The following is a 5,513-nucleotide window of genomic DNA, read 5'->3' as shown; positions in this document are numbered from 1 at the left end:
AAAATAAAAATTTATGGAAACATTTATCTGTGAGTCAAGGAATATAATAAATTTATTTTTTAATTAGATGTTTAGTTTCCTATTCCTCCTTTAAATATGGAATAATTTTGTATGCCAACAGAAGAAAAGTTGTGAGAAAATTATTAAAAACAGAATTGTTTATAAAATCTGACTTATCTTCTCTATACCTAAAATCTATAAATAATTCTGGACAATGAAAAATCACTGGGTTAAAAATGTAATGATCGAAGGGTTATTCTTCTAAAGAACTCATTAAAAATTGATAAGAAAATCACAAAGATCCCAATATGAAAATTAGCAAAGGACAGAAACAAAATATACATATCAAAAGAGATAATTAGGAAGTAAACATGGGAAAATGTTTAACCTTACTAGGTTTCAAAGAAATACCAGTTAAAGTAACATTGTGTTAATATATACCATTTGCAAAAAATAAATTATATTCTGGTGGTTCCCACCAGGTGTTCACAGACTTAGCATCAAGTCTTCATAAATGTAAAATATATATATTTTTTTAACCAGAGGAAGAAGAACACTTTCCCCCTCATTCTATAAGGCTAGTACCACCCTTAAACTAAGCCCAGCCAAATTCATCTCAAGAAAAGAAAGTTACAGACCAATATCCTTCAGGAATATATATGTAAAAATCTTTAGTAAATTAATTCCAGCAACATATAAAAGATACTATACATGACCAAGTGGGATTTATCTCAGGAATGCAAAGGTGGTTTAACATATGAAAATCATTTAATGGAACTATATTGATTGAATTAGAGGGTGGAAATAGCAGCAACAAGTGATCATGTCCATAGTTACAGAAATATAATTTGGGGTACCTTTTATGTTAAAGGTACTCAATATACTAGAAATCAATAGAAACATTCTCAATTACATAAAGGCCATCAGTAACAACTCACAGTTCACATCCTCCTTAGTGGGAAAAGACTGGTTATATCTCCTGGAAAGTCAGTGACAAGACAAGTAAGTCTGCTTGCACTGCTTCTATTCATTATTGTACTACAAATAGTCAACACTGCCATTGAGTTGATTCAATTCACAGTGACACCATAAGGCAAGGTAGAACTTCCCCTGAGGATTTTTTTGTTGTAATTGTTTAGAAGAGTAAAAAGCCTTGCCTTTCTCCTATGGAGTGTCTAATGGTTTTGAATCGCTGATCTTAGGGTTAGCAGCCCAATAGTAACCACTGTGAAACCAATGCTCCTTACTAGAGACACTAGACAAGGAAATTTGACCAAAAAAAGAAATAAAGTTCATCCATATAGGAGAGAGAAAACTATATTCAGAGATGTTATAGTCTTTTACATAGAAAGCCTTAAGAATTACACACACACACACACACACACACAAACTATTAGACCTAATAAATGAAATCAGCCAAGTTATATAATACAAGATCAATTTGGAGTGGACATCAGTCCCCGGATCAGTGAGAGCTTAAAGAATGGACTTCTCCGATCTGGAACAATTATGCACTTACATTAATGAAAAGATTGGCAATATTAAACACACTCTGTCATTAAGATTATGTGGCCACAAACCTGCCTTAAAGACTATATTAAATAAAATTGGAGTGGGTGAAGGGAGAAGTCGGACAGGGCAAGATATGACAAAATACCCATTTATAAACTATCAAGGGCTCATGTGGGAGAGGGGAGCGGGGAGGGAGGGGAAAAATGAGGACCTAATGTCGGGGGTTTAAATGGAGAGAAAATGTTTTGAGAAATGATGTACAAATACGCTTTACACAATTGATGTGTGTATGGATTGGGATAACAGTTGTATGAGCCCCTAATAAAATGTTTATAAAAAAAAAAAAAAAAAAAAAAAAAAAAAAAAAAAAAATAAAATTGGAGATGAGATCATCGTAGTAAATGAAATTTTGAATAAATTGGAATTGAAAATTGAATATCAAGAACAGACCAACCATTCACTCAAGGAATTCTGTGAGTCTCTTGAAGACGATTACAAAGATGTGCAGCATCTCAAAGAAAACATTCCCGCACATTCGCCGCAGGTCCCAGCAACCAAGAACTGTGAAAAGGGGTCAGATCTGAACCCGAAAGAATCAGTCAAGGATGTGAAACCGGCCCCTCTCAGAAAGCCCCCTAAAGGACAAAGAAACATCAAGAAAATTTCCTTTATCACTTCTGACGAGTTCAACATTATACCTGCAAAAGTTATACCTGCGTACATGAAATCCCACTAAACTTATTGTCAAATTAATGATGTTATAAAGAAATCAACAAGGCAGTCTCTAGTAAATATCAGATTGTTCATCAGCCCAAGAAGTCTATGAATTATACAACCAGAAACCTCTATCCCAGGTTTATTGAAGAGGAAACAAAGGATACCAAAAGTCATTATTTTATCGTGGAAGCTGACATCAAGGAGTTCAGGGCTTTCAAAGTTGACAAGAGGTTTCATGTGATGCTGAATATTTTACAGCACTGCAAGGGGCTCTCAGAGATCCGAAGGGGAAGACTCACCCTTTACGTTACCATCTGAGGCCCTGGGAGCCCTGGGACCAACTGGCAGTGGAACATAGAAGCTATTCCTGCCAATGCTTTGTCTACTATTTCATTAGCATTTTCATTTTCTTTTCTTGTTTCATGTAAAAAGAAGACTTTCATGTTGATAATGCATAAGTATTTTAAAAATTCCCTCCCTTTCAAAAATAGATAAGCTCCTACCCTGTCAGCCTTCGGCATTAGGCACATGATGGAACAAGAGCATTCCTGTCTCCTGTGGTGATTGGTGGACAATGAAGGTGACGCAGCAAGAAGGGTCGTCGGTGTGACTATGGACCAACAAGAGCAGGGAGAGGAGGTCAGGGGTCCCCAGGCTTCTTGGAATTAAAGACCATCAGTATCTAAACTCATTGGCATTTCAGTCTATGGGAAAACTTCCTGAAAGTTGGGTTTGGAGGCAGATTGTCCATGTGACTATTATTCTGCTTTCTCATATGTGATTGGGCTGCAGCTTACATGAAATGGCTTCAGTATAAAACGGTTTGCAAACTTTCCCTGTGATGAAACCAAATGGAAAGTTCATTGCAATGAAAAAGGGGAGTGGTCGTGGAGGCTGAGAGAAGGGGCTGTAGGAAGTGAACCCGCTGCTCTCTGCTTCTCTGCTTGGCAGGCTCATCCTCCTCAGAGAACAAAGAGGGCTCAGTAGGGCTTGGGCCTGGTCACACCATCACAGTGACGTTGGAGGGCATGGTGAGTTTTGTACATGTGTTGTTAGCCTTTCTTGTAAGACATGACAAAATAATTGATAAATTATCAATGGTTCATGAGGGAGGGGGGAGCAGCGAGGGAGGGGAAAAATGAGGAACTGATACCAAGGGCTCAAGCAGAAAGCAAATGTTTTGAGACTGATGATGGCAACGAATGTACAAATGTGCTTGACACAATGGATGTATGTATGGATTGTGATAAGAGTTGTATGAGCTCCCAATAAAATGATTTAAGAATAAATAAATGTGGGTCTGTTTGATTTTTCATATCTTGATTTAAAATAAAAGTAACAGCATTTAAAAAAAGATCCATTTGAAAAAATCAAGAATATGCCCATACACTAACAATGAATCTGAAATGAAAGTAAGGGAGAAATTGAATTGACAACATCATTAAAAAGAATAAAATGCCAAGAAATAAATTTAACAAAAGAAGAGCAAGATTCAAGATCATAACTCATTGTTGAAAGAAATTAAAGGAGACAAATAAATGGAGAGGAACTCTGGTGGTGGTGTGGGCTAGGTGATGGAATACTAAACACAAGGTTGACATTTCAAACCTATCATTGGCTCCTCTAGGCTCCTGTACAGATTCACAGTCTTGGAACCCCTACGTAGGGTTGCTTTGAGGGATAATTTACTCTGTGGCAGTGGGTGTGCTTTGGGTTTGGTAAATAAATGGAAAGCACTGTATGTTCATGAATAGCAAGAGTTTATACTATTGAAATGCCAATACACCTCAAACTGATTTGCAGATTCAACAAAATCCCTTTTGAGATCCCAAACACGGGAGCAAATCAGACAATATTTGAGAGGTACCCTCAAAAAAAGCAAAATTTGTTTTTTTCAAAGCTATGTATTTAATTTGTTTTTGTATTTTACAAAACAACCGCATCACCTTCAAAGTAATCTCCATTACACTTAATACATTTGTCAAATCTGTGATTCCATTCTTGGAAACATTTTTTAAGCTCATCTGGTTTGGATGGCTGATAGCACCTTGTCAGTTTTTTTCTTCACCTCCTCTAGCCATCAAATTCCTGTTCTTTCATGTCCCTCTTCATTCACAGAAACAAAAAGAAGTCGTAAGGAGTGAGGTCAGGTGTGTCAGGTGCATGGGGCAAGAGCGGCATCTTGGGGTTTTTTGGCCAAAAACTGGTGCACGGAGATGGTTGCATGAGCCAGGTGCATTGCCCTGCCACAAATGAGGCCTTTTCTGTGACACACTGTTACACTATCTTTTCAGAACCTCTAAATAGAAAGCTTAATTAACAGTCTAACCTGGTGGAACAAACTCCAAATGCACTACAGGTTGACATTTTCATCTGTTCGAGACGCTGGTAGACAGGCTTGTCCAGAACGAGTTTTGTCATCAATTGACATTTCACCTTTTTGAAATGAGAAATCCACTCATACACTTGCGTTTTTCCCATAGCACTGTCCTTGTAAGCTGTGTTCAATATCACAACAGTTTCTGTGGCATTGTTCCCAAGCAGGAAACAAAATTTCATAGCCACACACTGTTATCTTAACTCGGCCATCACAAAAAACGAGGTTTGAGTGAAACTGCTTTTATGAAAAATTTCACTGTGACCAGAGAGAACCTTCCCAGGCGATGCCACTGGGTCCACTAACTCATAGCGAGTTTCTCAGTGTTCATCTAGGGGGGGAAATGTGTACATGAAAGCTCTGCTCAGAGGAGCTTTTTTCCATTTGGGGGGAGTACCCCCTCATATATCTATTATAATTCATCAAAAATTTAAAAACTTTCGAACATCAAAGGACTTTGTTCACAAACTGAAGAGATAACCTATAGATAGGGGTAATATATTTGAAAACTATATGTCTGATAAGAGTTTAATATTTGAATATATAAAGAAATCCTACAACTCAACATTAAACAAATAGGAATTTCAGAACACTTAATTGTACTCATGTGGAACCTATACTTAGACCAAAGAGGTAGTCATTTGAGCAGAGCAACACTGAGTAGTTTAAAATCAGGAGAGCTGTGTGTCAGGGCTGTATCTTTTCGCCGTACTTTCACCTGTAGGTGAGCAAATAATCTGAGAAGCTGAATTATATGAAGAAGAACTTGGCAAATGAATTCAAAGAAGGCTTATTAACAACTTGTAATATACAGATAACACAATCTTGCTTGCTGAAAGCGAGGAGGATTAAAAGCACCTACTGGTGAAGGTGAAAGGCTTAAGTCTTCAGTCTGGGTTACAACTTA

General features: G+C 37.3%; 1 pseudogene; it reads left to right on the top strand.

The window, feature by feature from the left end:
* The first annotated feature begins 1,483 nt into the window (after nt 1-1,483).
* On the top strand, nt 1,484-2,547 carry LOC101651679 (annotated as a pseudogene).
* Nucleotides 2,548-5,513: the final 2,966 nt, after the last annotated feature.

The sequence above is a fragment of the Echinops telfairi genome, unplaced genomic scaffold, assembly GCF_000313985.2.
Source record: "Echinops telfairi isolate 266 unplaced genomic scaffold, ASM31398v2 ScPeMD7_11;HRSCAF=52, whole genome shotgun sequence".
In the NCBI taxonomy this organism is placed as follows: Eukaryota; Metazoa; Chordata; class Mammalia; order Afrosoricida; family Tenrecidae; genus Echinops; species Echinops telfairi.
The sequence above is the reverse complement of the archived record's forward strand: the minus strand, read 5'-3'. Positions and strand labels throughout refer to the sequence as shown.